Source organism: Camelus ferus, chromosome 7 (genome assembly GCF_009834535.1).
Source record: "Camelus ferus isolate YT-003-E chromosome 7, BCGSAC_Cfer_1.0, whole genome shotgun sequence".
Taxonomy (NCBI): domain Eukaryota; kingdom Metazoa; phylum Chordata; class Mammalia; order Artiodactyla; family Camelidae; genus Camelus; species Camelus ferus.
In genome coordinates, this window is record NC_045702.1 from 69,169,229 (window position 1) to 69,192,605 (window position 23,377).

Consider the following 23,377-nt stretch of genomic DNA (forward strand, 5'->3'; position numbering starts at 1 on the left):
CTTGAACAGGTGAGAGATGGGATGTATTAAAGCAGAGCAGAGGCCAGACTGTGATAGGAACGCAGAGGGACAGCGTGAATGAACAGGAGTCCTGATGCAGGTGCTTAGTAGGGTTGATGGTGGTGGGAGAACTTGGGATTTCTCTTCTTACGACTTCTAGTTTCTCAATATATATACAACAAGGTCCGCCACTGTGAGAGAGGAAGGAGGAAAGAGGTCTGTGTTACTTTGCTGGGGCTGCCATAACAAAATATCGCAGACTGGGTGGCTAAAACAAATGAAATTCTTTTTCTCACAATCCTGGAGACTAGAATTCCAGGATCACGGTGTCAGCAGGTAAGGCTTCTTCTAAAGCTTCTCTCCTTGGCTTGTAGATAATCATCTTTGCCCTGTGTCTTTACATGGTCTTCTTTCTGTGTCAGTCTGTGCCCTAACCTCCTCTTCTTTTAAGGACACCAGTCATATTAATTTAGGGCCCATCCTAATTACTTCATTTTAACTTTATTACCTCTTTAAAGACTCTGTCTCCAAATTCACTCATATTCTAAGTTTCTGGGGATTAGAATTGTAACATATAAATTTGGAGGACACGATTTAGCCTATAAAAAAGATGTTTGAAGTTTGAGGTAAGTATGATATAATTCTCGAGAACAGGCTAGGGACATTTAGGATTTGTATGGCCGCATATCAGTTAATACTGTAAACCTGTTCAGTTAAAACTACATCGTTTGTAATATCCATAAGATTAAAACAATCAAGGAATAATTTAAGTTGAAAGTTTTAATAACTCGATTCATGCCAATGAATTTAATAAATATTTTCTGTACATATACTCTGTGTTTAGCCATATAGAAGGTAAAATAGCAAATAATAGTAGCTCTAGATTTCTTCACTATGCATAGTCATGTTTTGGTATTTTTGTCAAGTGATTTACATTTATTATTTCATGAAATATGCCCACAATGGGTTAAGATTATAAACCTAGAAAAGAGGGATAGATTGATAGAGTGAGCTCTCTACATTTTCCATCCTGTTACCTTCAGAATAAAATCCAGCCTCTGCTAGTGTCTAACACAGTCTTACATTTGCTATGAGGAGTCTGTGTGTGTTCTTTGCTTTAGGTATTTAATAACTTAATATATATATTTTTCAAAATTTATAGTTTGTTTTTAAATCAAAATTTAATATTTTCCATAATATCTTGATTTTATTTTACCGTGCAATCTAGCATTTTTAAAATTATTTATACCAATAGAGGGAAGTCTCCTTGTCTTTTTAAAAAACCTATTGTCCATAATCGCTCAATATGTGATACTTAATTTTCTCATGGTAATGTTTAAAATACAACAGAAAATAAAGAAAACATATAGCACATTACTTAAGTAGGAGACTAACATACATGGTTTCAGCATACTTTTTTGTATTATTGGTGGAGCATTTTCTGAACTTCATGGTTATGCTATGTGATCAAATATACAGGAGTGGTTAAATATTATTCAAACTGCTTTTCTTTAAGAGAGGTAAAATGTATGCATAGGAATAAAAGATATACAGCACAATGTTTAAATTATCTCTCTCAGTACATAGTCATTTGTCAGACATTTCTCTATACTTCTCAATACTTAGAAATGTGTCAGGTGGCTTTACTTTCACTTCTTGGCAGTTGCCCCTTGAATCCTTAAAGTGAATAAAATTTTAGGCTGCAAGTTGTACCACAGTGTACTTTTCTTTCACTTTGCTCTCTCAAACAATGAGACTTGGGATTTTACCAACTCTAAATGCTTATATATGCTCATAACCATTTGGACTGCATCCCATTTGAAAACCAGATGAATACTATGAATTCCGTAGTAAAATTAAAAACTACACGTACATTCAAAACGTTGCATCCACATTCAAGCAGTTCATGGATTCCCATAAGACAGCCCATGAATATCCATGCACTTCAGATTATGGTACTACTAGACCAACAATAATAGCCTGCTTACACCAATTAGGGCTTCTCTTGATGGAATATAATATATAACAGGAGCAGGGTGAGTATTTAGGATAAACTAAAGCATGACAAAAGCAAAACACAAAATTATACATGTACTGTGATTACAATGATATAAAATAGAACTGCTCTGGACAAAAATTTTAAAACTTCATATGAAACAAAAGTCAGTTTTGTAAAGGTTGTAGGATTTGAAGTAGTTTTTTTCATCTTTTTAAAAATTCCTTTGAAAGCTAAATTGTTTTATATTAAACATAATATTGTAACATGAGAAACCCAGGAAAGAGAAAACTTATCATCTAGACAAATGCTAAATCCCTTACATGCTCATTGCACATCATTCTTGCTCTCGTCCTTTTTCTTCTCTTGACTGAAGCTAACATATTCTGTAAAAAAAATTCAGTCTGGTTATACTACTTCTCCAATTAAAACTCCCCAGTGGCTTCTGACTGAGGTCGCCAAGTCTCCTTTTCACAAGATGGCCTGTGCCCATTTCCCCACCGTATTTCCACCGTGACCTCAGGAGCCTTTCCCAGAAAAGCCTACTCCCCCTTGCCTCTCACCTCTACACGTGACTTTGCACATTCATCCTCCGGTCCTCCTGCTCTCCTCTCCTAAATCTTACTCATCCTTTAGATTTCAGCTCTAACTTTACTGCTTCAGGAAAGGTCCCATTGATCCTCCAGCCTGAGAACAGTAAGTACTGTGTTATTCACACACTCAGCGTTCTGATTTTTATTTCACGGATTTTTTGGTGTGAAATGAATGGCTAATAAACCCAGAAGCCAGTTCATATTTTTATAAAATATTAAAAATATTAGAGTTTTTTTAAAATACAGATAATACTGAGAGTGAAGCACTGCCATTGTCTGACTAATTTAATCAGCACAGGCAGCCCGCTCCCTTCAGCTTAACATGTGAAAGGCAAGGCCTCTCCAAGACAGTAAGGTAATGAAATGCCGAAGGGAGAAAATGAGCTCAAAGGAGGGGAGAGGATATTTTATAACACTTATGTAGCTTATTTCTCTTGAGATCTAGGCTAATAACGTGACCCCCCAAACAGCCAGCAGTTTCCGTACAGAGAAAAAGAAAGTCAATTAGGTTAAGAAACATTTGAGTTAAACACATCATTTGTTGTCATGTGGACCCAACAACTAACTGATTGAATCTGTACATTTTTCAAGTTCTGTTCGAGGTTCGAGAGGAAAGACCACTTAGCTCAGTGAGAACAAATCTCACCATCATCTCTGTGGTTGGAATAGCATTTAGAGGTTCCAGCTTCCTGAACTACTTCCAGTTGGACCAACCAGAAGTTGTTGGTACAGTGTGACATAGCATCATTCCTCTGGACTTAACATTTAAGAAACGGGGGCGAGGAGCAGGTTATAGCTCAGTGGGAGAGCGCGTGCTTGCATGCGTGAGGTCCTGGGTTCAATCCCCAGTATCTCTATTAAAATAAATTAATTAATAAACCTAATTACTTACCCACCTGACCCCGCCAAAAAAAAAAAAAAGGTAATGTATATCACATCCTGCATTACGCTTCAAATAGCCTGAATACAACACAGAAATTGTGAAATTCTACTATTAGCTTTAGCTTCAAATATTTCTTAGAAGTTTTACTTTAGTAGATCCTATTCTGTTATCTAATATTGGTCACAATCAAATATGCAAATGGGAAGATGTATATATTTATTTAAAACAATAATATCTAGTCTGACATTGATAATCTCATGTGATTACCCAGAAAATGGTTGAGCTGCTAAAATATTAAGGCTAACAAATCATCAATTCAGTCAGTGGCTTTTTGTAGATCACCCTGACAGGAGGAACCATTAAACATTCTGTTCTCTTCATTTTGTAAATCAAGACTTTCAAAGGTGTTGCAGGTTGAGATGAGTCCAAGGCAGTGATCTGAAGTTTCCATTTTCTTACCAGGTAGAGTTACCTGAAGCTGCTGATTCTTGACTGGATATATCTAATGATTGCTGTTCACCAAAGGGCAATTAGGATCTGGGTCTCAAAGTGTTTAAGAGCATATTTGAGATGTCAACACTTTTATTATTTGTTTCAGTTGTTCTTAATTTTAAAATGTTTTCTTTTTACATATTTAAGAGTTTGTATAATGAAAGACTTCTATGCATATCTAAATAGTAAGAAAAAAAAATAACTTAGGTTTAAAACTCCAAAATTGCCTTACTTCTACTTGGATTCCATCTAAAAGCCCTAACAGCCAGGTACTTTTTCACAAATTGTAGGCAGCCTGATCCAGATTCTACTCATAGGACTTAACTGGAGCAAAATAATCTGAAGAGAGATTTCCCTTCCTTTCTATACATTTATTGCTTATTAAGCAAATTTTGCTTCACCTTCAAGGGCAAGGGATGAAATTCTTCTGTTCTCCTTTAACCTATTTGTTTTGCAAATGCAGAGGTACACTCTGTTCTAACAGGTAAAGAAGCAGCGCTGTATCAGAAGTTAGAACAGATTCGCTTTCCAGAAATGTGATTATATTCAGGTTCCTTAGGTGAACCATGCAGTTAGGGATACAAATCTTCCCTCTTTGATACCTGAAGAAATTTCTAACAGTGGATGATTTGGTGAGATAATACCTATTAACTTCCTATTTAGTTTCTTAGCCCCTAAATTTTCTTACAGCTTTTAAAAAACACATATGCAAGAGGAGGAGCCAAATCCAAAGGAAAAAAGAAAATGCAAGTGTTTATATAAATACTTGCTATAAGCAGTGTTGTGTTGTAGTAGACAGCTCCAAAGATTAAAGGGCTAGGTTTTTAGACAATATTTTAGATGAATGCAAAGTTCTACAGCAAACAAAAAAATAATGTGGCTTAAAGCATTAAAATACATTTACTTTTGTGAGAAAATCATTGAACTTTTGGTCTTTTTCTTTACACTTTAAAATAAAACTGTACCCATCTCAGTGCTGGTGTTAGAATTAATTTGTTAGACAACTAAACTTAAACTAACACAAGGGGCAGAGTATCCTCTGATGTTCTCAATAAAACGTCTAGAGCAGCATCTAGTTTTATTCTGGAAAGGTGTGCCATTTTTTCTGAGTAGTTATAAGTTGTTTAAAAATTATTAGATTTTTTTGTCATAAGAATATGAAACTTTCTCTTCTCACTTCCTCTACCTGGTAGTAACTTGAAAATGTTCCTGTTCACAGTATAAAGTAAAAAAGGATCTGTCACAAAGTTTTTTTTCTTTTTCACTCTTTTTTTCTCTTTTATGTTTCACTTGCCTTGTACAGCCAGCAAGAACTGAAAATAACCCCAAACTCAGAATAACATATAAACTTCAGGGACTTTGAGGGGAATGAGAGCTAATGATGTACACATTCATGCTTTGCTTGTAAATGCTTTATTATCCCCAGAAGTAGGGAACTTTGCCCATTGGGTTAGTATATTTCATGGAGAACTATAGCGTTGGGTTGGAAGCTTATTCAAGAGATATTATACAACTGAACTATTTTTTTGAACAAGTACCTATGAAGAAAACTATGAAATGACGCACTTTTGGTGGGCTAAATGTCAATGTCATTTAACAAATATTTATTGAGGACCTGCTGTATGCAACTTATGTTACTCAGATGAGTCAAGTGTACTTTTATCCATTAAGAGAACTATAATATAGGGAATAATAAGATGTGGACAAAACGTACCACAGGGACATTAGAAACCAAAGGTTGGGGAGAGTCGTAAAAGGAAAAAATGAAACTACTATTTCAGAGTGCTCACATGGAGTCTTCTTTGATTCTAGTGTTTTAGTTGGCTCCTGGATTTTATGCATCTCCCAAAAAAGATATTATTAGTGGTGGCATATTTCAAATTATGTTATGAGATTAGACTCTATATTAAACTTAAGCTCTCATCTAGGGGAAAATAGTGTTCTAAGTGTCAGATGCTTTAGACCCCTAAAGGTGAGACAAGGGTATTTTGGGGGCGAGTGGAGCCATGGAGAAGGGCACACTCATTTAAAATTTTTTGAACTCCTACTACATGAAAATAATTTTTAGATATAGCATCAAGTAAGATTTTAGGAGGGCAATGGTTGTTCATAGGTGGATAGTGAATTTGTGATATGTGACCACCTCAAAACTACACAGAATATGGGCTTGTTTTTTCGTATTTTTTACTTTATCACATTGGTATTATTGATTTTATTGTGTCTCCCCATGATTAGGCAGGGATAGAAACAAAAAGTACATTGCTCCTACCTTGAAACAGAATTAGAGACAAAATTCCCGTCCACTCCATTCCCAGCATCACCCAGAGCATACGGCAGTCCTCTCCACTATTCAGAGTTAAAAAAAATATTTTCTTCCCTCCTCCTCCTTTCCTCAGCCCTGCTCCTCTTCCGCCTCACAGTAGTGCTAGTAATACTACTAATATACCAATAAGCATAGCTGTCATTTATTGAACTCTTACTGTATAGCAAGAATTTTGCTTAAACAGTAATTACATTATCATTTATCTTCACAACTCTGCTTTGAGGTATGTTTTATGTCAGGTTTTTTTTTTTTCCCAAGTCAAAGAAAATAACTTATACTAAACAGACAGAGCAGATTTATTATAAGAGATGGTTCATGAACCAAAGCACCACAATGTAACCAAAATTCAAGAAAGAAAAAGAGATCAGGACCTGACAATGTTAGCAACTCAGGAAGGAGATCTCTCAGACTCTTATATTTGCTTTTATCAGTATATTTTTGGCTTGGTTTTCTCTGCTTCTAAGTGCACATGACAAGAGAAAGGTGGTCACTCCACAGCTTCAGCAGACTAGACACCATTAAAGGCTGTCTCTCAAGCCCAAGTGCAAATTGTCAGGAAAGGAAATTCGACTAATGAGAGGCTGGGTCAGGTATCCAAGACTGATCCAGAGAAATTTAGCTGGAGAGCCGAGTACACTGAGAATATACACGGGGGAAGAGTGCTCAGAAAGGGGTCTTGTGTGCATTTTCCAGTGTAAGGAGGGATCAAAGAGGGTGAAGTATTTAACCCACATTCATGCAGTAAATAAATGGCAAAATGGGACTTCAAAACACAAATTTTGTTTGAGTTAAAGCCCAAGTGGCATTTATTGAATTGCATTGACTTTTGTATTAGTTTCCTATTGTTACTGTAACAAATGATTATAAACTTAGTGTCTTTAAACAACACAAATTTATTATCTTACAGTTCTGGAGGTCAGGGGTCTTCATTGAGTCAGAAGGGCTACATTCCTTCTCCAGGCCCTAGGAAGAGTCCATTTTCTTGCCTTTTATAGCTTCTAGAGGCCACCTACATTCCTTGCCCTGTGGCCTCTTCCTTGAATCATTCCAACCTCTGCTTTCATCACCACACCTCTTTCTCTCGCTCTGATCCTCCTGCTTCCTTGTCTAAGGACCCTTGCAATTGCATTGGATCCACCTGGATAATCCAGGTTTATCTCCCATCTCAAAAACCTTAACTTCCTATAACCCTGAAGTCCCCTTTGCCGCATAAGGTAACATTGTCACAAATTCCAGGGATTAGGGTGTGAGCATCTTTGGAAGACCGTCATTCAGCCTACTACAACTCTCTAGAGTCTGGTTCATTCCTACTTAGAACTGCTGTTGGAATTTATCTTTTAATCTTTTTACAACCTCCCTTTCCACCTATTTCTAGTTATCCCTATTTCTCTAAGAGTATGACTCCGCTTAATTAAAATAGAAAAGAAAAGAAAAAAATACTATTTTTCTTTGTTTCACCTTCATATGGCTTGAGATTCTGCCACAGTTCTGATAATGAATATTTCTCGGTCTTGGTAATTCCTAGACTAATGTAATTTCTGATGTAATCTGTCTATTTCTTGAGAAGCACTTTGAAGAAAAGTTTTAATTTTGACAGGCAGACATGGAAGCAAAAGGAACTTTTGATGGAAGGATGAGAGAGGGAAAGTGAATTGGGAGCCATATTCTGAAAGCCTTCAAATTAATCAGTAGTGTACTTATGCAATATGATGCAAAAAAGGATTATTATCTCAAAGTGAAGTTTTCTACAAATACATTACTTTTAATATGTGTTTATTGTGTGGGAAAATATCCATTTTTTAAAAGCTTACTATTCTTTACATACCCTGACCTTTAAAATTCCAAGAAGGTCTTTCAGAAACAATTGTACTATTTATTATTTAGAAACATACACACGTGCGTGCGCACACACACACAGCCACCAACACGTTAGCAGGAACTCGTGCAATGCTGGCTGTAAAACAGGATTGGAACCCTGTCGACATACACCTTTGAACAAGGGTTTGTTTATTCTGCTTGTCTCATTATGTAGTTCTAATCATTTTTTAATAAATGAAAGGTTTTCTGAGCATCTGAACATGGAAATTGCTCTGTACATGAACTGTTAGGTAGTAAGTACCCAATGGGCCATATATACACTCACTTCTATTGTACATCTTGGGTGGAACTATTCATATTTATGTAACAAAAATCAACTTAATTTTACAGTCATTAAAGAACAACTATGAAAGTATTTAAAAGCTATAAATCAACCTTGGAGCAAAAGTGGTTGCTTTAAATTTAAGCTCAAAGTATAAATGAACTATTTTGGCACTCATTAGATTAAAATGACTAAATTGCTTCTCTCTTGCGTCTCATAGTCACATAGGAAGTTTTGTACTTTTCCTTAACCACAAAATACTTTACCCTCTAGAAGGAAAAAAATCATAATCCCATAGCTTTTTAATGAAAGGGACATTGTATTATGTGTAACTTAATGTTTCCTCTAGATTTACTATTTTAGAAAGGGCTAGAAGTGGAAAATATTAGACGCTAGCAACTTACAATGACATCATTCTGTATTTAATTAAAATGTGTCTTAATACTTCACTCAGGCTTTTAGAACCATAGAGCGTTATCTAATTTTATTTTTTGCTCTTAAAAACTGGAGTTCTTAGAATTTCCATATTTGACATTATTCTCTGAAGTATGATGAAAAATGAATCCAAATATTTAAGCAAATTTATCTCAGAACTGTTTTGCCTACAAAAATTTTCCTGGTGACTGTGTTATAAAGAAAAACTTTCATAATATTTACTGCTCATTCATTTATCTAACTCATGTTAAGTGCCACATATTTAGAGATACAGTCTTATAGAAACATGAAGCCTTAAAGAGAGAAAACTACGCAACATATAGATTTTGTTCTAAGTGTTAAGTGTGTGGCATTTCATGGGATAAATGCTGGTAAGTGTAGAGATGCTATTGAAGGAAGGAGGGCTGTCATGACAGGTTTCCTGGAGGTAAATTTTGTTGTCCTTAAGCCTTAGGAGCCTTGTTGATTCTGAGTATTTGGTTTTTTTAAGAGCAGGTTGGAATTCTCCCAGCTTAAGCTCTGCAAATGCCCAGAGCAGCAAACTGCAGGCATTATTAATGCAGCATATTTCCAAAGGGAGGACTCCAGTCTGTGTAATAGCATCAATGCACCATTGATTTTTATATACAGACACTGACTTAGTTATCTATATGGCAAGCCAAGGCGGGGTGAATAAAACCCAAGATCAATTTATAAAATCCACTAGTATTCAATACTTTGTATTATTTGGTTATTTCAATGCTTTCCCTCACTAACTCATTTACTGAAGTTGACCAACAGAATAAAATGGCATAATTTATCATGATGTCATTCTTATAGTCTTTTAAAGGATCTCCAAAACAATTACATTTTGATATTTTGAAAACTTGAAGTATACAGAAAGGTACTGGAGAAATGCTACATCCAGGATCTCACTGCATTTAAGTTTGTTTTGGCACAGTCCTTGTGCCATCTGGACAGTCCACCCTACACCTGCCAGTACAGGTGGATTTAGCTCACCTCTGCTCTAGCATTCTCGGTTTCATGGGAACCAACTACTGTAAATCTCCATAGTTGAGAGAGAATATAGTACATCCTTTTGGAAACCATAATTGATATATTTATATGAGGCTTTATAATAACAGTGCAGAGATAGTTGCAATATCTTTCAAATATTTCTTTCTCTCAATTTCCAGAAATAACACCACTGGAAGAAGCTGGCCATTCTGTTAATCTGAATTATTTCTAATTCCTTATCTCTTATATCTATTCTTTTGTACCTGTATGTATATTTTTCCCATTAGGATAATTAAGTTTTTCTTTATATCAAAGTGTTAAATATTAGTTTTATAGGAACAGCAAGGGATAGTTGTGAGGTATTTGAATTGAGTTTGATGTTAGATGTCAACAGCTTGATACTATACTCTCTGCAGAGTGAATCTTCCATAAATTCATATTATGTTGCCACAACAATAACCAAGAAAGTATAGTTGTGCTGTGTTGTCTTATGTATGTTTAACCTACGTTTGGACAAAGTTGAATATAGTCCATGAAAATGCAGCATCAGTTACTGATTGGAAATGGGCAAGAGACTTAGAAAGCTTGCTAAACTAAAACAATGTGTATGAAAGTCTTCATAGGACACTTTCTAATAGGTAGGACAGCCCACGGAACCCACAACTGAGTGAAAACTGGTAATAAAAGAACTTGTGTTGAGCAAAACACAGTTAAGATAGTAAACTGAGTGGATATAAAGAACTGAGTGCTAAGACAACGTATTGATCTAAAATATTCTTACCAGAGAGTCCATAGAGATGGAGGATTACGGAGTGAATATCACTGAAGGTTCTTCTCGGCACTAACACATTTCTCTTAACAAAAATAACTACCATAAAGCGGTGTCAAGTTTTTTGACATGAGGCCTGAGTCCTCCAATGACCAGAGACTTTCACGATCAAGGCTTTGGCTGGGCTTAGCGCGTGATTTCAGGTGTTTTATTTTGGTTCTTGCCTAGTCTGGCACACTGGCATAAGGCTTTGTAAATCACAGTGTTGCGTCAGAAGAGATACTTACGCAGATGTGTCCCTTGCCAGGACTGTAAAGTATATGGGTGCCATCCATAAAGTAGATGGTTGTGCTGATGGTTCTATCAGCTGAGTATTAATGTTTTCCTAGAAGTGTCAGGCAATCATCTGTCCAGTTGGTGTAGATTAATCAACTCATAGATTTATTGAGAATAGTGTGGCTGTGGTGTTGAGGGCTAAATGGGCAAGCTGGGATTGGGGTTAACCACCGACAGAACTGTCAGGGAAGGAGGTCTCTAAAGTCCTGCCTTAGGAAGTTACTGTTTTCAATTAGATCACTTGTCCCCACTGATACTTTTTCTCTGTGCGTAGGAAAATTTTAGGGAGCAGTCAAAAGATTCACATAAGTTCATATAAATATAGGAAGGCCCAAGATCCAAGATGCCATTGTGAGATCAGAGGGCATAAGGAGGGCATAGGAAAGAGACTGGGACACCATAAGAAGAGGTCCCATGTTGGGTCAGATCATGAATGAGAATGGGAGTCTGGGCACCTAGAGGCTGGTGAACAACATCTCCTGCTCAGGGATTGGAAAAGCAAGTGAAGGAAGCAGGCTGGAAAGTAAAGATTAATTTTATTTTCATGAATTTTTTAGATAGGTAAATAGATATAGAAGTAAATTATTTTATGTTTAGTTATGTACTTATTTTATAATCTACAACAGTGTGTATGAATGTTAATATACATACGTATATCTCCCATCTTTATCCACTGAAAGAACCTAGAAACAATGACACTCAGCAGCAACGATCATTTCCAGTATAGAGCATTCTCCATTAAAAGGAGCCAGAGTTCTTTGGAGAAGTGGTTGGACTGGAGCACAGAAAATCCAAGATGAGCCTGGAGCATGAATGCACTATAAAAAATTAAAAAAAGAAAGAAAGAAAGAGAAGAGAAGAGATGAGAAGAGGAAACAAAAGGGAGGGGGAGGGAGGGAGAGAGGGACAGATGGAGAGAGAGAGAGAGGAAGGAAGGAAAGAAGGAAGGAAGGAAGGAAGAAAGGGTGAGAGATAAAGGGGAAAAAAAGGAAGGAAAGGTGTCTAAAGGGTACAGGAACCAACCTGGGGGAGCTCACTATGGCCACGGCTGGAACAATTTGAGCAACAGATGAATTATAACAGTACTGGATTATAACCAAGAGAGTAAAATACTTACCTGTGAGTTCACACTAACATAAATCGATAACTAAATAAAAATTGAATGGGAGAAGGGACAACTCTTTCTTATAGAAGAATTCCAATTAAAAGTGTAGAAGAATTCCAATTAAAAGTGTAGAAGAAATGAGGGAAGCAGAAAATCACCATTAGAACACCATAGTAATCATGGCTGCAGGTAGGACCAATAATGGATGCTAAAATTAGTGGACAAAAGCTTAAGGAGAAACAAGATATTTGTATACTCACAAACTATCCCTTCCACAAATCTAACAATTACAAAAAATATATATATAGTAACTTTACAGTGGAGAAACCTGACAGATGTCACCTAAACCAAATGATTAGGGTTAACATCACCAGACTTACCAGATCATGACCTTCTGTTGTGCTGCACTGAGATGCGATGCTTCTCTGTGCGATTCTTCCTAACAATGCATAACCTTAATCTGGTTTTGAGAAAATACCAGACAAAACCAAACTGAGTGATGTTGTGCAAAATAACTGACTAGTACGCATTAAGTGTGTCAAGGTCATGAAAGACAAGGGAAAAATGAACCTATGCAGCAGAATAGAAGAGACCTAAGAAGACAGAACAAGTAAATGCAATCTGAGATCCTGGATTGGATGCTGAGGCAGAATAATGACATTAGTGGAAAAGACTGACGAAATCTGAATAAATTCTGTAGTTAATAGCATTGTTCCAATGTTAATTTCTTAGTTTTGATCATTGTATCACAGTCAGATATTGCACAAGGGAAAATCAAGTGAAAGGTGTATGAGAACTCTCTGTGCTGTTTTTGCAACTTTTCTGTAAATCCAAAATTATCTCAAAATCAAGTAAAAAGAGATAGAAGACTCTTCAGGAAAATAGGAATCATTTTATATGTCACAGAAATGAGAAAAACTGCTGTTGAAGCACATTGCTATTAGGATACTTTTGGTTGCAAGCAACAGAGAAACCAACCTAATTGTCTTAAATCATTGCTTATTTAACTGAAGAAATCTTTCAAGTAGGGGGCACGCAATCAAAATTGTGTTCCATCAAGACTGTGGCATCTTTTACCTTGGATGCCCTTTAGCTTCGCTTTGCTTCCCATGCCACTCTCTCCTCACCCCATCCGTGAGATAGTCGCAGGAGTTGTAGTATTATCACTAGTGGCCAGAATGAGAGGTCTGCCAGTTGAAGTGACTGTCTTTAAAAGAGCAGGGGACTGTCTTTCCAAGATGGTCCTGGGAAACTTCATTCCCCAAAGATCTAACTGGAATAAATTGGGTTAGATGCTCATTCGTAAGCCAATTGAAAGTGCAAAGGGAATCATTTAGACTGTCATAGGCCTGGTTTCTAAAAGCAATCGCTGGCCAGGGGATTTCAACTACAATGCCCACCCTGGAGCTGAGGACGCTGAGCGTGGAGCTGTTTTAAGTAGATGGACTAAAATCAGGTTCTTAGGAAGAGGAAGTGATTGGGAAGGACTGAAACAGTCCAATGTAACATTTTTTCAAACTAAAAATTGTACACATGATCTGATACTAATAAATAAATATTCTAATATGGAGACAAAAGAAAGAACATCTGAAATTCACACCCTTCTAGAAAAATTGGGAAGGTTTGCACTCATCCTGTCTACAGCAGTGCTATAATTATTTCAGCAATCTGTTGAGACCCAGTAGGTTAACTTATTAGTCCTTTAAATTCCATCACTGATTAGTCTGATCCGTTTCCACTTGTTTCAATCAGCATCCTTGGAAATGGTTCCTTTGTTTACATACATTTGGTGCATTTCCCATCCCTAATTTGATCACCTGCACCTGGAAAAACTGATCATTTCATTTGAAGATTCAGGTGCCCTCATCAAGGGACAAAGAATTGTGTAAGCTTCCTGGTGGCTGAACAAATTTAAATGGTTCTCACGTAAGCGCCTCACCTCATATACACAATGTCACATGGAAAGCAAAACAAAAGAGTGCCTTTTGACAGAGAGGGTAAAAATATTCCATGCTCTCTAGGGAGAAACAATTTTTAATTGGAATAAGCTGGCAGACTTCTCTGTATTGGCACCAATCACTTTATGGAAAAATCTCAGCTGCTAATGGTAGTAGTGAATGTATTGTATAGACAGGACACAACTCACTTGTGTACCTCCAAACACAGACATAACAAATGTGAAATAAAATATCTTTCACTTACATTTTTGCATTCAAATGTAGTTTTAAAAATTATTATCTACAAGTAATTGAAGTATAGTTTTGCATATGCCATCAATGGAAACTAACTTCCTTTTATGCACTACATGTTTTGTTATATATTGCTATGGTGCATTTAAAAAGATTTGAAAATAGATGGATAAATCGCTCTTGTGCTGAGGATCAATTAGATCCACATCTGTAGACCTGAAATCTTCTTTGTCAATAGACCCAAGTGTCTTACTGCTTTCGGGCTTTCTCAACGTGGATACACCTCGATGGCTCAAACTCAGTATGTTCAAAACGGAATTCATTGTAATACAGCCTGAGCCTGTTCTTGTCCCTGCAGCTCTGCTTTCACTATCCTGGTAGTGACCTCAGTCTGTGACTCCCACTGTCATCTCTGACTCCTCCTAGCTGCTTTTCAGCCTCCCCATTGCAGCTAATAAGTGCTCTTGATTTTATATCTAAGTGTTCTTTTCATCTGTGCTTTCCTTTCCATTCCCACAAGGACCATCTTGTTACAAAAGACTACATATTTTCTATCTGGTCCAAAATTCTCTCCCTGTCCTGGCAGCCCCCTCCCCCAACACACACACACACACACACACACACACACACACACTCTCACAACTTTCAGAGATAACTGCTACTACACAGATTTGATTTTATGATCTTGTCAGTTCCTGCTTCAAAATATTTGATGGCTAGCTAGTAACTAAAATTTAATACAAAGCTCTCCATAATCTGGCCAATAACTACCTTAGCAGTCTACTTATGTGAATACATTTTAGGTCTCAGCTTAATTGACTATATCCATGTCCTCCTCTTTAAAAACCCTTGCTTCTCTCATCCTCCAAGACACTGTTCTTTCCTCTTTCTCTTCACTCCCTGTCTTAGGGCTGCTCTATCAGAGTGCCGTAGACAAGGTGGCTTATAAACAGCAGCACAACTATTTTCAACAGTTCTGGAGGCTGGAAGTCCAAGATCAGGGTGCTAGCATGGTGGGGTTCTCGTGAGGTCCTCTTCAGTGTTGCAGACTGCCAAATTCTCTTGTATCCTCACGTGGCTTCAAGAGGGCAAGAGAGTTCTCTGGGGTCTGTATTGTAAAGGCGCTAATACCATTCAAGAGGGCTCCACCCTCATGACCTAACTACCTCCCAAAGGCCCACCTCCTAATACCACTACATTGGGCGTTAGGATTTCGACATTCAAATTTAGAAGGGACACACACATTCAGTCCATTGCACTCCCTAATCAGGCTTTTTTTTTTTTTTTTTTTTTTTGGCTGTTTCATACACTTCCTTTATTTTAGCTAGCACCTCTATGGCAATTATTCCCCAGTTTAGTACCTTCAGCTGAGATACTTCCCTGAATCCCAAACTTACATATCAACTGTCTACTACTTAATATAGCCTCCGGGACACCAAACTGAATCTAGCACTTCCCTGTCCCCATTCCCCGTGTCTGTCTGTGTTCGATCATCAATTATTGATCATTCCACTTAAGTATCACAGTGATAGAACAGTTACAGGCCTTTTCACTTAATATGGATAATGGCCATCAGTCAGGGTGAGACAGGAAAAAATAATGTAAATTTGGATCTGTTATTTTTAAATGATATGAACCAGAGAAAATGCTAAAAATATAGAATAGACTCAAAAGTACTTTAAAACCTACAAATAATTAATGCTTTGTAAATAGCAAGCAAAGTATTACCCCCAACATACCCATTAGCCTAACCCTGAGTATATATTCATTCATTTTAATCTAGCTTCTATCCACATTTAGCACAAAGCATAAATTTGATATTGTATAGTAATCCTCATTTACAGCAACTCAATAATTTAAAGTCCTAATTTCATCCCTTTACATGTAAATGATACTGTAAAAATAAAAGTGTTACCGTATGTAGTATTACTGAAGTTTATGGCAAAGTCAGTTTTCACCATTGTCTCTATAAAGTCTTGTTAAAAATATGCATTAACATATTAACACCAGGCTCTGTGAATATACAGATACCTATAAATATTTTTATTCTCACAATTAGAACAAAACAGTTATTATAGTAATAAGGCAGAGTTGTGGTCATATTTTTTGTTTGTTTTAGCAAATGGATTTAGTGTTACAACTGGATCAAAAATATTTGACTTAGAATTACACAGAATTAATTAGTGGGCATCAACAAAAAATAAAATTATTACCTGATCCTGTCCCATGCTATGTGACAGTTGTCTTATCAAGGAGGACTCTACTTCTGGTTTCTTAGGTAAATGATATAAATGTTCTGAACTCATAGGATCACTGTGAAAAGAAAATAAAAAAAACTTTAAAATTCAAAACAATAACACATTTTGTAATTTCTGAAAAAGTTTTAAATGTTTATTTTAGTTCAAATCATATGAAATTGCCAACATCTCACCATTTTGCCTACAAAAATGGTGGTTTTGTAAAAAGGTTGATTTGTATGGTTTGTTCCCATCCCATTAAATCTATTCAGACTACTTAACTTCTATGTTTAAAAACTGTACATTAAATGGAAATGTTGAAAGGATATTTGAATTCAACTTTACCAAATAGGAGCTTAAATTATTTTTGTTAAAATTGTATTGTATATGATGAATCTAATACATATTTTTATATTTTACTTTTTCTTCAAACTCAGTGTTCAGAACACCAGGCACACTCCTAAGCAATGTGCAGACTATAATAATTTAATAGGAAGAAAATCACCACATTATAAAAATAAGCAATTATAACTTGCTACTGACAGCAGGTCCCATGATATCCTGTAATCCAATAAAGATTTGCACACATACAAAAACATTTTAAAATAAACAGTTCTGGTGGTGTGTTTACATTTTGCTTATCTAAATTATGTCAATATTATTTCTACTGGCAGTAAAACTAAACATTTGTTTATCTTGTCTTTTGAGAATTACTCTTTTTTTTTGCAAATAACTCTAAGATGAAGTTATAACATGTAGATGACATATGGGAATAAATTGACAGAAAATTAATTACTGCCTCAGCAAGAACTGGTGGCTTAAATTCTCATTTCACTAACCAAAATGATTCCTATTTCATTTTGACTAATGCCTGTAAAACATATTTTTCTTGATGTTTGCACCAATTAAGATGCTTTAAATTTCAAGTAACAGAGAAACACAACGAACTTTATGTTACCAATAAGAAGGCAATTATTTCACAATGCTAGGAAGATAGCCGTTCTGTGAGGATATCAAAAATCCTGTCCATCATTTCATGTGCTGATTTTGCTGTGTTAACTTCTGTCCTTAGACCATGTCCTTTCAGAGCCCCAGCATGTCATGGAAGCATCATGGTAGACAGCAGAATCCAGAAAAAAAAGATAACTGTCCCTTTCTATGCAGCATTTTTATGAGCAAGAAAAACCCTTCCTTGTCCCTAGTTTTCAGTGGACAAAAGTACATCAAACGCCTCTGACAAAATCAGTCATTGGCTAGGAAAAGAGAATTACCTAATCGGTTTAGACTAATTAATATCCCACTTTTTAGCTCTTCTCTGCACACATGGCAATGGTGACTGTGAACACTCAGACAAAATAGGAGCTCTGCCAGCAAGAAAGAGTACAGTACTAGGGGGAGGGTGTAGCTCAGTGGTAGAGTGTGTGCTTAGCATGCACCAAGTCCTGAGTTTAATCCCCAGTACCTCCATTAAAAATAAATAAACTAATTACTCCCCATAATAAAACAAATTAAAAAAATTTTTAAGAGTACAGTACCTTTGGTTAGTCAATCTAATGTTTCTAGTAGTCATCAAACATGTTTATGCAGTAGACCTTGCTATGAATCTACTCATCCTTATTTAGGAGAAGAAAACTTATGTAAAATGTTGTAAACAAATCTGGGTATTTAGTCCCTCTGTCTAAACATCTCTTTGATCCAGGAAAATATCTAGAATGAGTCTGTATAGTCAATACCTCTTTCTAAACATCTATTTGATGTAGAAAATTGTCCAGAATAATACACAGCAAACCTTGAGTAACTCTAGGGACCTGAATAAATAATCATCTTAGGTGGGAAATAAACTCACTCTAAAGAAACAAGAGAAGGATGTAAATCAAATACGAAATTTGTTAAAAGTCTGAGGAAAGGAATAGTGTTAACAGTAACAGAAAAGCCTGTCAATTAGATTACCTCCTGGACTAGCTATAACACTAATGGAGTAAAATTACAATTAACTTCAGAGAATGATAGCTGGTGGAGTCAGTGACGTTCCCTGAGAGCTGAGGATGCACTTGATTCTGACCTGAGGATGGAACTGAACATGGGAGCGAAGAGGATTGCCACCCTTTTTCCCAACTCCTGCACTTCCGTTGAGTGAACTGCATAAGATGAGAAGTGAGGGAGGTATCATGTTTGCAAGGTCCCAAGGATGTCACCACAGAGACGGGAGCTTGTCAGCCTCTGCGGGAGCATCTGAGGAGCAGGATGCTATAGTTGTAAGATCCCCCAGGAGCTTCAGGAAGTAGCCGTGGGGATCTGGGGATGGGATTTCCAGAGATTACACTAGTGGGGTTGTGGCTAAGATTTCATGTTTCTTTGCTTTTTATCATCATGACCTCTGTTCTCTTTTCATGCTAATATGATCGAAGGCAAATGTGGACTATAATTTAGAACATTCAGAAACAAGATTAAGTCATTTAAGACCATTAAGACAGACGAAAAGGGATCTCATACCTTTAAACACTAAGCTATTAGCAAATGCATCTGTAATATTGTGTGACTTTTGTCATTTCCTTCACTAGCTTGGAATACTAAGAGGTAACATTGAATTAATATTCATATTAATTACTAGAGACTCTTCACATTAGGTGAGCATCCCCATTGCTCTCAGCATCGCCGCCCGGAGACAGAAATACCTGCCTGCTTTTAAACAGAAATTTTTTAATGTCCCATCTGCCCAGGCATTTCACTACAGAAGAGGTTTTCACAATTCTTATTTTTTTTTAATATACAGCTTTTCAGCTTCTTTAAGTATACGAGAATGAATTATTATATCCAGCATAAAAACTGAGAGACTTTTAATATTAAAATTAAGCTAGGAAAGGGCAACTAGTATAAATATTGTCAGTTTTACACCGATCAAATGTAATCAACTTATATATATATATATGAAAATCAAATTAATCTAGTAACAACAGAAGTATAAAAGGTTATGAAAATATAGAAGTTACTGCTTAGAGCAGCACTTAAATATTTTAATTACATAAATAATTCTCAAATACCTGTTTGGGTTAAAAAAATCATACAGCACAGAAGCATATTTTGCAACCCGTTTTATCTCCACTCCTTTTATATTATCAGTATCTTCAAAAATTTGGGGGTGTATTCTCAAACATTTTTCTACATAATCTCATGTATTTACAATATGCTATTTATGATCATGTATATATACATATATATTTACGAGACATACATGCATTAGTGTGTGTATATATATATATATATATGTTTTTTAGCTGTTTCCTATATAAATGGGCTCATATCATACACTAATGGAATACTTGGAAACTTGATTTTTAATTGACAGTATATCTGAGATTCTTCCCATATCAGCACATCTAGAGCTACCTTATTCTTTGAAAGGGCTGCTGTACATTTTGAATGGGATTGCTTCTTACCATTAAAAAAAAAAACACTTTATTGGTAAACGTGTTATGATTTTTCAAATATGAAATTTAAGTGATTGAAGAATAATTTGAAAAAATAGATATAATTTGACAAAAAGTATTTAACATGCTGTATAAGAATGAATAAAATTGAATGAAACAACTTGAATAAACAAAAAAGAAAGAATAGAGATAGAAGGTCTTGGAGAGAGAAATGCAAATATATTCTATGATGGTTCAAGAAGCCTTAAAATAAATAGCAGGATGAGTTGTGTCAGTTGGAAGTAATGATTTCTTAAAATATTTCAACATGAAAGAAAGAAGGCACATGATGAAAACTAAACTGTAGGGAAGTGACTCTCTGAGAGAGTGCAGGATAGATGTAACTGGAGAGAAATGGAAACTTGATGAAAATATACCAATGTGGAACAGGTATGATTAATTAACAAAGGGTTAATTGTTTCCCAAAGACTATTAAATACCAACACTTTACCCCAATAGATAACAAGCACATAGCTAAATTTCTGACCTAACCCAGATTTATTCCTATGAGAAATATTAAATGGAAGGTGGAATTCAAAATATTATTTGGAAAATGGAACTAATAGTATATCCGATGTATTTTTAGATCAGATGCCCCAAATATCTGATTACAATATATTACAAAGACATCGCAAGATATTACAAACATCTGATTGCAAATATCTACAAGAATGAGTAATCAACATGATTCATAATATATTATGTCTATATTTCCTGTAAACCTCAATGCCATGATATTGGTATATAAAATAACCTTTGAAACTTAGACTCAGCAAGGTATGCATTGATAAAAAATGTTTTCACAATACTCTAAGTAAGATTAGAGCTAACACTGGACACTTACTATATTTCATGAATTTAGTAAATTCAAAGTAAGATGCAGTATTAACTCATTTAATCCTCAAACAACTCTGACTTAGTTACTGTTACCTGCATTTTAGAGAAAACTGAGATGTGAAAGTTAAGTAACTTACTAAAGACACCCAACTTCTTAGTGGTGGAGACAACATTTGAATCCAGGAAATCTGGTGCTAGGGCTTATAAACGTAACCTCTGCTTACCATTGCCTCACACAGCAGTTAATCCAAGCTATTTTTAACAACCACAGCAAAGTTCACTTTTAATGGAAAGCAGTCACTCTTCAAAGGCACAACTTTAAAAACTGATTTGATGACTTTCAAGTGGAATACTTTCATCCATGTAACTATTTCTGTGCTTTTCAAATACTAAACAGGCAATTACGGTCCATATGCCATATAAAAGGAGCCGCTGTGCCAGATCCACCACACCCTGTTCTAACCTAATAATTTGTTTGTATCCCCCATACTATTCATATATATACATAGTGGATAAACTGAAAATAAAGCTTGCTTTAATTTTCAAGAAGCACTGCCTGATACTCCACAATGTATTTCTTACAAGCCCCACTTAAATTCTGTTAACTTTACAGAGGTGGGAAACATACATAATTTCTTTACAAGAAATTGCTTGACATACAATTTACTATATGTTTGTACTGTTGACATTTGCTTCATGTGATGGTATTCTGTAGAAAGTTCGTCAGTTTCTGTTGGGTAAACTTTAGAAAAGATTTAAAGAGAAACAGTGAATTTTAAGAACCTCATAACATCCAGTCTTTCTCAGATGCATATTTATTCTCACCTTTCTTTGATAGCCTTCAATGTACAAACAAACATGGCTGTTCTGATAAGGATGACCTGGAAGTCTCCTTTGCTGAAAGAAATAAGGGAACTGTATTTTCATTTGCTTTCTTTTCTCTGTCTTCATGCTCACTCTGACCCTTTAACTTGAATATAGCAATTTCAGAGCTCAAGGAAACCTGGAGTCTGTATTTATACTGTTGACTGTAGAGATTATTTCCTTTGCTGGAGGATGGTGGGTAATGACAGACTGCACAGAAGAAAACGGAAACCTGTAGATTTTTATTATAATGTTTGGAGGAAGATAAGTTTACTTAAAACAACTTCTATTATAGTCTCTTTGGCTTGCTCTTGGTCTTCAAAGATAGGATCTTACTGATTAAAATAGCATGCCAAATCTCCTTGGCTGCTTTAAAGTCATATAAACCTGAAACATTATATCAATATAGCAACTAGAAAGGACCTTCAAGATTCTCCAAATCTGAGATTATTTCTCTTTTGGTGGTCCCAAACCCATTTGAGATCTGATGAAACCTATGCCTGTTCTCCTTAGAAAAAGTTCCACTGGACTGTAACTGTAACATCTGCTTGATATGCAGGGATCCAGGACTCTGCAGGTGCCCCACAAGGCCCCAGATTCACAATTTTTAATCTGGTCCAATGCCGTTGTTTGCTACTTAGATAATAAAAATGATTTGACAAGATTAAGATGATGACACGGGGTATGTGTTCAACTGAGTGTGCTTTTCTGTTTGCATATGTGTGTACAATAGTGTATTTTCTTTTTGTAATATATGTTGAGTTGAGTTTAAGTAATCCAATCTGTCCTTTCATTTTCACATGACCTTCTCTTCTCTTCATGAGTCATTTGTAAGAGGACACTTGTCATTGGTCTTAAGGTCTGTCAGAATGATCTTATATGATTTGGGGAGCACCACTCAACCCAGTATCATTATCATTATTGATCATGCATTAGGTAAGTGGTGTTGTATGTGTATTTCTTTTGATCTTACCAAAATTCTGTGAAATAGGTAGAAGGGTACTTATTACAAATGAGACCCACAGAAGTTAAGTAACATTCCAGATTTCATACAGCTTAGTCCGTTAGCAGGAGAGTCCTTGCTTGGACTGTATTCTCACTGCTTAAGGCTTCATAAGGAGGGCTCAGTTAGTTACCTAGAGAAAATTAAAACAAACAAGAGTTCTTAAAGTCCTCCTGGACGTTGTGATTTAATGAAATAGAAAATATACAAACACAAATAGCTGACACACAAAATAGAGGTACATAGAGTGAAGAGAAATATATCTAAATTGTTATGGGTATTTGGAGAGAGCTGATTACCCAACCATTTATCAATTTGTGGTGTCTTAATATCCTAATATGATAAGGATGATTATAAACGTCTCATGTGGCATTCTGTCTCATTACTTTAGTACTCATATACCCAAATCTGCACTGTCTCACCTAATGGGCATCCTGTCATTCACCTATTCAACACTTATGGAGTGCCAGAAAGTTGTTATACACTTAAGATGTAATGGTTAAAAAAAAAAAAAATGTTGTCCCAGTCCCAGTGTACACGTAAGTGGCAAAGAGAGAGCAATACAAAGGCACATATATAAACTGAGTGCCCATTCTCGTGAGTGCAATGAAAGCACTGGGAGGGTCTGTTAGAGAACACTGGAGGGGATCCTGGTTCAGGTGAGATGGTCAGGGAAGACCTCTCTGTGAATGAGGCACTATCGTGGAGGTAT

The 23,377-nt window shown here is 35.9% G+C and overlaps 1 protein-coding gene across 1 annotated transcript in view; it reads left to right on the forward strand.

Moving 5' to 3' along the window:
- Positions 1-23,377, forward strand: part of SEMA3E (semaphorin 3E) — a 226,225-nt gene that overhangs the window by 24,211 nt on the left and 178,637 nt on the right.